The sequence below is a fragment of the Taudactylus pleione genome, unplaced genomic scaffold, assembly GCF_031769625.1.
Source record: "Taudactylus pleione unplaced genomic scaffold, aTauple2 ptg000715l, whole genome shotgun sequence".
In the NCBI taxonomy this organism is placed as follows: Eukaryota; Metazoa; Chordata; class Amphibia; order Anura; family Myobatrachidae; genus Taudactylus; species Taudactylus pleione.
In genome coordinates this window covers 734,696-746,855 of record NW_028285117.1, presented here as the reverse complement: position 1 = coordinate 746,855, position 12,160 = coordinate 734,696, and positions in this window count along the sequence as shown.

Below are 12,160 nucleotides of genomic sequence, written 5' to 3'. Positions count from 1 at the left end.
AAAAAAAATTTGCACTTCTTTTCACCTACTATTTAGAGGAAAATCTTTTTCACCTATTACATTATATTGACTTTCCACGTAGGCCAAAACCATCTGGTATTGAATACGGAGATAAGTTCCGACCAGGCCTAAAGCCCCAAAAAGTGATACTTTGTCACGGAAAACGGCTTTTCACTTTAATTGAATACGGCCATAAGAGTCAAAGATAAACTCACTCGCCCAATGTTGCATCCTTGAATAATCACCTCTGAACTACTGTTCTAAAATTTGGGCCAATTCTTATGTATGATGAAGTCTTACCTAGTCAATAGCAATCAATTATTGTAGTCAGTTATTAAAATAATTATCCAAGGAGAATGAGAGTTATGGGAAGAACTTACCTTTGTTAACTCTCTTTCTTCAAAGTCCATAGGGTCCACAAGGAGACCTTAGGGGTGTAGGTGATGGACCTGGATCCCGGGCACCACGCAGATATAGCTTTTAGCTTCTAGGATGCACCGGTCCATCCACCCTATACCCCGCCCCCGAGCCAGAGGCACCTCAGTTGGTAAGAAGCCAAAGGCCGGAGGAGGATACGAGAGAGAAGGAAGACTGGAGCACTCAAGAATCACACTCACAGAGAAGGAGACGGGAAACCGGTGACCAGTGAGATAGACCATACAAAGCCAGGTGCGTCAGGGTGGGTGCCCTGTGGACCCTATGGATTTTGAAGAAAGAGAGTTAACAAAAGGTAAGTTCTAAGCCATAACTTTCAATTTCTTCTACATGGTCCATAGGCTCCACAGGGATACCTTGGGGATGTACCAAAGCAGTCCTTTTAAGGGTGGGGATGCTCCTGCGCTGAGAGAAGAATCCAGTGCCCAAAGGAAGCAACCTCAGAGGCAAAGGTATCAAATGCACAGAACCTTAGAAAGGGCTGAATAGAAGACCACGTGGCCACCTTACAAAATTGAACAGCCGAGATGCCACAGCGAGCCGCCCACAGACTGAGTAGAATGAGCCTAAACAGAAGCCAGAACAGGCAGGCCTGCCTGTGTGTAAGCGTCATACGAAGCCATCTAGCCAAAGTTTGCTTATTGGCTGACCATACCTTCTTGTGAAATCCGAAGAGCACAGAGAGTCTGATTTCCGAAGGGAACTGGTATGGTCCACATAAATATTGAGAGCACGGACCATATCCAATGAGGCCTCACCTGACAAGAGGTCTGTTGATTGAAAGCATGGTACTATAATTTCCTGATTAATATGGAAATTAGAAAACACTATAGGAAGGAACTTAGGACGAGTGCGAAGCACAGTCCTGTCCTGGTGAAATATCAGAAAGAGGGGACCCCGAATTCTGACATCCCCCTGCTAGATGCAATTGCCAGAAGAAAAAGAGTCTTAGCCGTTAACCACTTCAATTCCATCAAATCTAGTGGTTCATATGGAGGACCACGGAGAACCCTAAGAACTACTGCCAAATCCAAAGGAGCCACAGGGGGGACTGTGAGGAGACAAGGGAAAAGGACTTCTAGGACTTGCCTGCATGTTGAAAAGAGTTATGACCCAGTTCTGTGTTCTTAAATTGAAACCCTCAGTCTGCATGTCTCATACAGGAAGTTTGCCAGCAGCAGACAGCAAAGGTGTGTTCCTGTTACAAAACCCTCCTCCTTCCTCTCTGCAAAGACTGACACCTGAGCCCACCAATGAGTGAGAGAGAGGGATGTAAGGTGGTGCAGGAAGGGGAATTGTGGGATAGTGTGTGTGTAGAGTGTGACTCTGAAGGTTGGGGTGTTGTCCCCTCTCAGTGTCTTAAGATATATAACAGCTCTGTGTGCCCTGTTACAGCTGGCCAGGTAGGGAAGAGATATATAGCAGCTCTGTGTGCCCTGTTACAGCTGGCCAGGTAGGGAAGAGATATACAGCAGCTGGAAAAGACTTTGCTGAACTCTGAGTGGACTCTAATGATATAACCCTGCTTACTGTTTGCTGAATTTCTGTGTCTCCATGAATAAAGTTCATCATTCCTTCATTATAACCTGATCCACTGTGTGATCCCTGAACCCCAGGATACCCAGGACACCCGGTATCCTCACATTTGGCGGCAGCGGTGGGACGTCACACAGTTCCTGCAGTAATTCCAGGGGAGTGAGCAGAAGCCACACTAATACCAGAGAATATCAGCATGGAGAGTCAGTCAGCAGTTGCAACCGGCGGCCAAATTGAAAACGTCATGAGAGAGCAGGAGAAGTTTTACCGGACAGCCCGGAAACCGCACCTGCAAGGATTTTGCAGGATGAAGGGAATTGCTTATAATGGGACTGACACCCGGGAGATTCTGGTACTACGGTTGTTGGAGTGGGATCGTGCACACCCAGAGGATCCCGACCACCTGAGTGATGATGAAGAAGGACCGACAGGCAGTGGAAGCACTTCCAGTCGGTTACCCGAGTCAACCACCGCTACTCCCGCCCTACTACAGAGCTGGCTGGGGGCGCTAGGTGAAAGTGCAACTACACAAGAGAGAGCTGGAGTGATCCAAGCAATATTAGGGGTACAAATCCCTACTAGCAGCGGAACTGTGCTGTCGCCCAGAGGGGCTGAACAAGAGAAGCGGCGCTTGGGATTTAAGGATGTTCCCACATTTCGAGAGAATGAAACTGACATTGACACTCACCTGCAGATCTTTGAGAATCTCATGGGAGTGCACGGGATAGAGCCAGCTGAATGGCCCAAGTACTTGGGGCCAAGTCTCACCGGTAGGGCTTTGGAAGCCTACAGGGCTCTAACTTCCCAGGAATGTGGAATCTACACCTGCATAAAGAAGGCATTGCTGGCTAAGTTTCAGATCACTGCAGAATCTTATCGTCTCAAATTCAGGACACTGAGCAAAAGTGGGACTGCTTCCTACCAAGAGTTTGCCAGTCAGCTACGGCAAGCTTGTGGAAAATGGCTCGAGGGTAGACAGGCCTCTACCGTGGAGCAGATCATCAACCTAATTGTGGCAGAACAACTAATGATTAAGATGGCACCAGAGATACGGGAGTGGGTCGCAGACCGGAAGCCCAGCACGCCTGAACAAGCTGCAGAATGGGCTGATGAATATATAGCTTACCGTCCCCAATGGAGAGTCTTCAGTGCAACAGGTGGTACAAGAACCCCACGAGCGGAGAAGCTCCCTGACAGAGAACCACGCATAAATGATAGTAGTAAAGGAGGCCCTATCAAAAACATTTCTTATCAACCACCCAGATTCAAAGTGGCTAACCCAGAACCTCGGAAGTGCTACCGCTGCAATCAACCAGGACACTTGTTGAGGGACTGTCCACGCACGCGAGGGCCATTCCCTGGGGCTAGACCGGCCCCAGTCTCTGTGGTATGTTACCCCTTGGAGGATTATTGCGAGGAGGTCATCCATTCAGATGCGACCGAGATGATGGATGGGGTGTATATTGTAGACCTGGTTCTGGGGGAGGAGCAGGCAACTCCTCAGAATATGCAGGGGCACTTACAGCCTGTGTTGGTAGAGGACCAGCGGGTACAGGGCCTATTAGATTCTGGGGCCTCACTCACATTGATTGAGCCAGACCTGATTCCCACCTCCCGGGTGATTCCTGGACAGTATGTACGAATTGCCACCGCCGGGGGACAACAGACCGATATCCCCGTCGCCAAGATACATCTCGACTGGGGAGCTGATCAAGGAATCGTGGAGGTCGGAGTACTCAAGGGGCTACCAGCCAAGGTCATCCTCGGGAATGATCTGGGACAGGGACTGGTGACACGCTTCGTTCAAGTGGTGACCCGGAGCCAAACCCAAAGAGCAGTGACCCAGGTGACAGATTCAGAACAGAACCAACCTACCCCGACCACAATGGTGAGTGATTCCAGTTTCTTGTCCAGTACTTCAGAGTTAGACTTGGGGGAGGTGGACCGGAGCGAGTTTCGACAGGCCCAACGGACAGACCCTTCCCTAAGTAAATTAAGGAGTGCTGCCGACCTGGGGTTGGAAACAGCTGATGTGAGCAAGATAGTTTGGGAAGAGGAATTGCTGTACCGAGTGGTCGTTCTTCAGTCTGGACAGGAAACAGTAATGCCTACTAAACAGTTGGTGGTACCTACACCGTACAGAGCACAATTACTAGCCCTTGCTCATGACATTCCAGCGGCCGGGCATTTTGGCACCCGTAAAACACTGGCATGATTGTTGCGGAATTTCTTCTGGCCACGAATCTCTAGAGACGTTAAGCAGTATCGAGACACCTGCAATACCTGCCAAAGGCTCGGGAAGCCCCAGCGAAAAGCTCCTCTGCACCCATTACCTATTATAGGGGAGCCCTTTGCCCGTGTTGCCATAGACCTAATTGGACCATTAGCTATTCCCAGTCATACGGGAAAGAAGTACATCCTAACACTGGTGGACTTTGCTACACGCTATCCTGAGGCTGTGGCCCTATCATCTATTGACACAGAACACGTTGCGCAAGCATTAACAGACATATTCAGTCGGCTTGGATACCCACAGGAAGTCATCACAGATCAAGGGCCCCAATTCCAAGGTGAACTAATGCAAACCCTGTGGGAAAAGTGGGGGGTTCGACCTCTTCGGACCACCTCTTACCATCCACAGACCAACGGACTCTGTGAACGTTTCAATGGAACGCTAAAAAGACTTCTACAAGCTTACGTGCTGTCCGAGGGGAGGGACTGGGAGAGAGCCCTTCAACAGCTTCTCTTCGCTTATCGGGAAGTCCCACAGGCGTCTACTGGATATTCCCCATTTGAACTTTTGTACGGCCGGAAAGTGCGGGGGCCTCTAGACCTGGTCAAAGAGAGCTGGGAGGGAACTTTCCAAGAACACCAGCAGCCCATTTTACAATATGTAGAGAATATGCGGAACCGCATGAGAAGATTGCTACAGTTAACCCAAGAGCATCTCAGGGAATCACAAGAGAGACAAAAGGAATGGTATGACGCCCATGCTCAAGACCGAGAGTTGCATCCAGGGCAAAAAGTAATGGTGCTTATCCCAGTGCGAAGAAACAAACTGCAGGCTACGTGGGAAGGACCGTATACCGTGGTAAGGCGCACCGGGCCGGTCAATTACGTGATTGCCCTGGATAAGGGAGGGAAGTACCTACGCACCTTCCATATAAATCGAATTAAGGCCTATCGTGATCATCAAGTAGTAACAATGGCGGTATGTTGTCCTCCGATGGAGGCACCAGAAACTGATCCATTGCTTGACCTTTTGGGAGCTGCTAAAGAGAAGAAAGGAGTGGAATCAGTCCAGGTGGGACAACAGTTGAATGCAGCCCAGCAGCAAGAGATGTGGAGGATCTTAGAGGCTGAACAGGCCCAGTTTTCTTGTCTACCTGGTCGAACTCATCTGACCGCCCACCATGTGGACACTGGGAGTGCTAGGCCCATCCGACAAGTCGCTTACCGGATGACTCCAGGTGTTATGAGGCAGGTAAAGGCTGAGATCGAGGAGATGCTAGCTTTGGGGGTCATAGTGCCATCTAAAAGCCCATGGGCTGCTGGGGTTGTGTTGGTTCCCAAGAAAGATGGGACCACACGGTTTTGTGTGGACTATCGCAAATTGAACGAAGTCACCACCACTGATGCTTACCCTATGCCCCGTGTTGATGAGCTACTGGATCGGATTGGAGGGGCTGAGTTTGTCTCAACATTGGATTTGAGCAAAGGCTACTGGCAAATCCCACTTACCAAAGAGGCCCAGGAGCGTTCTGCCTTCATCACACCGGAAGGACTCTTTGAGTGGACTACAATGCCTTTCGGGATGAAGAACGCCCCTGCCACATTCCAGCGAATGGTTAATGACCTCTTGGAGGGGTGTCAAGACTTTTCCCAAGCCTACTTAGATGACATTGCCATCTTCAGCCATACCTGGGAGGAGCATTTAATTCAGGTGACAGAAGTGCTGAAGAGGATTAGACAGGCTGGACTCACCATACGCCCAGATAAGTGTCAAATGGGGATGGCTGAGGTTCAGTACCTAGGACATCGGGTCGGAGGAGGTGCTATCAGACCTGATCCGGCAAAGGTGGAGGCTATTTCCAATTGGCCCCAACCTGTCAACCAAAAATAAGTGCGGGCGTTCCTTGGAGTCGCTGGCTATTACAGGAAATTTATACCACATTACAGCACCGTGGCCAAGGCTCTGACAGACTTGACCAAAAAGAGATATGCTCGGAATATTGAATGGACTGTTGAATGTGAGCAAGCTTTCAACACCTTAAAAAAGACTTACTGACTCGAGCCCCAGTGTTGGCTGCCCCTGACTACAACAGAAAGTTTATTGTGCAGACACACGCATCAGGGTGTGGACTTGGGGCAGTGTTGAGTCAAGTGGGAGCAGATGGTAGGGAACATCCAATTGTGTATCTATCCCGTAAACTAGCTGACCGAGAGCTAGCCTACGCCACTATTGAAAAAGAATGTCTAGCCATAGTCTGGGCCTTAAAGAAGCTACAACCATATCTTTATGGGAAAGAATTTACTGTTGTCACTGACCATAACCCGTTGTATTGGCTAAACAGAACCTCGGGGGAAAATGGGAGGTTGTTGAGGTGGAGTCTGGCGTTACAAAGTTTCAACTTTTCCATTTCTCACAAAAAGGGACGAGAACATCACAATGCTGACGGGCTATCCAGATGTGAGGAAACAAATATCAAGCTTCGCAGACCCTCGGGCCGAGTCGACAGTCAGGACTCCAACATTGGGACCATGTCTGTCTCCTCGATTTAAGAAGGGGGAGGTATGTGAGGAGACAAGGGAAAAGGACTTCTAGGACTTGCCTGCATGTTGAAAAGAGTTATGACCCAGTTCTGTGTTCTTAAATTGAAACCCTCAGTCTGCATGTCTCATACAGGAAGTTTGCCAGCAGCAGACAGCAAAGGTGTGTTCCTGTTACAAAACCCTCCTCCTTCCTCTCTGCAAAGACTGACACCTGAGCCCACCAATGAGTGAGAGAGAGGGATGTAAGGTGGTGCAGGAAGGGGAATTGTGGGATAGTGTGTGTGTAGAGTGTGACTCTGAAGGTTGGGGTGTTGTCCCCTCTCAGTGTCTTAAGATATATAACAGCTCTGTGTGCCCTGTTACAGCTGGCCAGGTAGGGAAGAGATATATAGCAGCTCTGTGTGCCCTGTTACAGCTGGCCAGGTAGGGAAGAGATATACAGCAGCTGGAAAAGACTTTGCTGAACTCTGAGTGGACTGTAATGATATAACCCTGCTTACTGTTTGCTGAATTTCTGTGTCTCCATGAATAAAGTTCATCATTCCTTCATTATAACCTGCTCCACTGTGTGATCCCTGAACCCCAGGATACCCAGGACACCCGGTATCCTCACAGGGACAAAGGGAGGTTTAATCAGGAGAACACCCTGGAGAAAGGTGTGGATATCCGGAAGCAGAGCAATTCTGCGCTGGAACCACACTGATAGTGCAGAGACATGAACCTTCAGCGTAGGCCTAGGTCCAATCCAACTTGGAGGAATGCCAGTATTCTGGAAATAAGAAACACTTGAGGGTCATAATCTCTTGTACAACACCACTGGAAATAGGCATGCCACACCCTGTGGTAGATCCTGGTGGATGTAGGTTTACGCGCTCTAAGCATCGTGTTGATGACTGAGCTAGAGAATCCTTTGGACCTTAGGAGGGATGTCTCAAGAGCCACACCATCCAAAACAGATGATCCAGGTCCGGGTAAAGGCAAGGACTCTGAGACAACAGGTCCGGACATTGAGGCAGCAGGAATGGAGTGTCGATGGAGGGACTCCAAAGATCTGAGTACCAATGACGTCTGGGCCAAGCTGAAGCCACCAGCAGGACAGTGCCTCCGTCTTGCTTGAACTTCCGAAGAACCTGAGGAAGCAGGGATACTGGAGGAAATAGGTACGGAAACTGGAAGGTCGATTTCACTGACAGAGCGTCCACCAAGCTTGCTTCGACATCACTTGTTCTGGACCCGTGCACTGGTAACTTGTGATTGTGTCGGGATGCCATGAGTCTGAAGATACCGGGTATATGTGTGCGTTATTTTCGCCTACTGGCCCTCATCGCCTTTAGAAAGGCAATGGTATATAATAGCTCCCGCACGGTATCCCGGGTCTTATATGGGTTCAGGTATCACACAGTAAGCATGCAATAGCAAGGTACAAGAGAACCTTTATTACATACTCACTAATTATACATGTAAACCGTAACCACACTATGTACAGTATATACAGGTAGCACTAACATCAACCATATTTAAAGACTAAGACTGCTATAAAAACCACACAAAGGAACCCTTCCCCCTAGACAGTCAATATTCACCACAGGGACTATGTGAGCATGGACCGCTGCACAGCTGTGAGACTCCAGTGGGCACGGTGCTGCTGGGAGAGGTACTGCTGAATGACTTGCTGGTCCCGGCTTGACCCGAAGGGTTTCCGCTAGTCGTGAGAGTAGGGCACGCTGCGAAAGTTACCCAGCTCCAGCTGGCACACTAACCGCGCACCTGAGCCAGTCTTGGATAGAGCAATAAGTTTTGGCTGCATATCTGTCCCTGGTCTCCCTTGGATGAAATCCATTGTTGGAAGTTGGTAGTGTCTGCAATCCTGGCTGAGTCTGGAGGTGCCTCAGCCACTCCACATCAGTCCTGCCTCGCCGGTCAGGACCCAAGAACAAAAAGAACCCACAGGCCCGACTTCAGTCCCTTTTTATCCCCCTAGCCCTGTGCAGAGATTGGGTGGATTTTGAATCCCCAGATGTAAATGTCCCTGAGCTGCTGGGACTCCCTGCTGGGCTGGTGCCTGTGTGTATAGTTTATGGCCAGCCCGCATTCCTGAGGTGGGGACTGGGCTAGGAGTGAATAACAGGCAGGAGTTTCCCTTGTCACTGGGTGCAATTTAAGAACCAAGGTATTTGCCCACACATTCTCTAGCAGAGGTTTTGCATATTGCTGAAAGGCACCTGCAGTTGTCCTGGTGACTATTCCGTGTGATCCCAGTGCAGGCAAAAAGGGGGATCACCAACTAGGGGATCCTCACAATGAGGTCCACCGGAGGCCCCATTTGTCCACTAGGAGTTGAAACATCTCTTGGTGAAGAGACCATTCCCTTGGATGCACGTAAAGGCTGAGGAAGTCCGCTTTCCAATTGAGAACTCACAGAATGAACACTGCCGAAATGGCCCGAAGGTGACACTCTGCCCATGTCAAAATGTGGGACACTTCTGTCATTGCTGCCTAACTTCGAGTGCCTCCCTGATGGTTGATGTAAGCCACTGTGGTGGCGTTGTCGGACAACCTGTACGGCATTTCAGTGAAGAATGTGATTTGCCATCATGACGGCCCTGTACACAGCCCGAAGTTCCAATATGTTGATTGGAAGGATTGCTTCGACTGCTATCCAATGGCCCTGAAAAGAGCGCTCCAGCCCTGGAGACTGGCATCCGTTGTTAGTAGTACCCAGTCTGGGATCGAAAAGGGGTGACCCTTGGTTAGATAAGATGTCAGTAGCCACCAAGACTAAGACATGTGCACTTCCGGAGAGAGTACAATCGTCTGAACCCTGATCCGATAGGGTAATCCGTTCCACCTGGAGAATCAGCCCCTGCAGGGGCCTTGAGTGGAACAGAGCATATTCCACCATGTTGAATGTGGACACCATGGATCCTAGAACCTGCATCGCCAAGTGGACAGACACTCAGCGACTGCTGAGGCATCTGCAAACCCGCATCTGTAGCGAGATCTTGTTTGGAGTTAGAAAGATCCTTTGCTGACGAGAATTCAGAAGGGCTCCCAAATGAACCATCCTCTGTGAGGGAAGTAGGGAGGACTTTTTACCAATTGATCAACTACCCGTTCACCTGTAGACAAGCAATTGTCAGTCGCAGGTGGTGTTGAAGCCAAAGGGCAATGCCCGAAACTGTAAGTGTTGTTGCAGAATAGCAAACCACAGATAACGCTGGTGAGAAGGCATTATGGGGGCATGTAGGTATGCATCCTGATTATCCAGTGACACCATGTAATCCCCAGGCTCCATAGCCAGTATGATGGATCGTAAGGTTTAGATCCTGAACCTGGGCACCCTGAGGAACTTGTTCAGAGATTTGAGGTTGAGGATAGGCCGATGGGAGCCATTCGGCTTCTGAACCAGAAACAGAGTAGGAGTAATAAACAGTCCCTCATTGAGATAGGGGAACTGGTACAATTCCCCGGCTTTCAGCAAGGACTGTATGGCTGTTTGCAGCTGCAAGGCCTTGTCCTCGTCCGAAGGAGCGCTTGTGCAGAAAAACTGGTGGGGAGGCATTTGACGGAATGAAAGGGCATAACCCTAAGACTACTCCTTTTACCCAAGTGTCCTTGGTGGTGTGACACCAGTGCTGGGAGAACTGAAGAAGTCGGCCTCCCACACTGGGATCCCCCAGAGGGAGGCTCGTCCCATCAGGCAGAGGGTTTATCCTCTGTTTTGGAAGTAGGGCATCTGGCACTATACGCCTGTTTCTTAGGCTTGACGTTTGACTTGGCAGCTGACTGCCTAGGGAAAGACTGACCACTTGAGTATTACACAATGACACATGTATACTGTACCACTGGGTATTACACATGTACTGTATACTGTACATACATGGGTATTACACATGTATACTGTACATACATATACTAACACTTGGGTATTACATAGGTATACTGTATGTAAATATAATATGTTACAAGTTCCAAAACAGCCAAGATATGTAACCTTATAATGTGATTGACTTAAATGTATGCTCAGCATGTATAAGGCTCATTACACGTAGGGAGACAAGAGACCAGGGGCCATATGTGACAGCCGGTGACTCTCAGTCTCCCCGCCGCACGCTCAGGAAGCCGTTTATACACCAGAGGATTAGAGGATAAACACGAGAGTGGTGTAGTGCAAATAACTGCAATTAAGTTTATTCACATAATCTCTCCTGAGATCTCACCAAATGCAAAGAAATGAATACGGAGATCAATAACATAGACGTGCGGCTATAATAATTACAGCTTTCCTATCCCAAACCAGCAGGGCTAGCACAGCAGACACAACAGAGGAAAAACAAGTGACAGTAATGAGCCAGTGGTGGGATATTACCAGCCGGCTGTCCTTTGGGATTCCAGACTCTGACAACAATACTGAGATTATATATACTGCAGCTCTGTTGCAGGCAATAGTCTAAAATAACTGTAAATAGACAGAAGCAGCATTTTAGGAGAGGGCACAAGGGACGATTAATTAATGTTATGTAACCAGAGCTACAAGCACAACAATGCTGTGCCTATTGGTCAGACCTCTGCGCGATCTATAGTGACCTGCTTTATGCGATCGACCTTCCCAGCGCAGACAGGAAGAGAATCCATTGTAGCCGCTACAAGTGTCTTTCGGTAATTACACATGGTCACACTTTTAGGTTAGACAGTTGCAGTAGAGTCAGGTGACGCAGCAAGTGACAGACCCACATGTACTGAGCGGATCCGTCCCCCACCCAAAGACATTCAGGCCAGTATAAGTATTGCTCGTGTGGAGGTCACAGCAGCCGCGTATTACCACTCAGACCGGCTCGCTCGATGCGTATGCAAATTCAGCAGGTTAGCCATTAGTACGCCCACTACGTCTTGGTGCGCGATAGCGGTATGTATTTAGCCACCCACCAGCCGCCCACTTTCCCTTAGTAACATACGTGTTCTCCAGGAAGTGTACGCAACAATCGGTAACATCGGACCGATGCGCAGCACTTGTGGCTAACCGTACCCTACCGCAAGCACTGCTGTGTGTAATTCAGTCATGTGACGTGTACTATGACGCAGCGTATTAATCATGCACGCCTCTGAAACGGCGTTAAAATGCAGACACGCCTGCGTTCGCACCACCACACCCCCGATTCCATCGACCAACCCCTGTCACCACCCACAAACGGCTCGTCCTGTCACTCATTCTAGTGAGGAGTCTATGTACAAGGGGCGACTTATACGCATCCGCAGATTGCAACATCGGCAGGCTACGAGCGAACGCATCCTAGCGGGCCGGTCTGAATCGGACCCTCAGTGTATTGTGTGCTCGATTCAGACCCGCTAGCTAGATGCGTACGCTCGCGACTAGCAGGGCAGGAGTTTGCACGGGAAGGTGTTAGCACGCCCACTA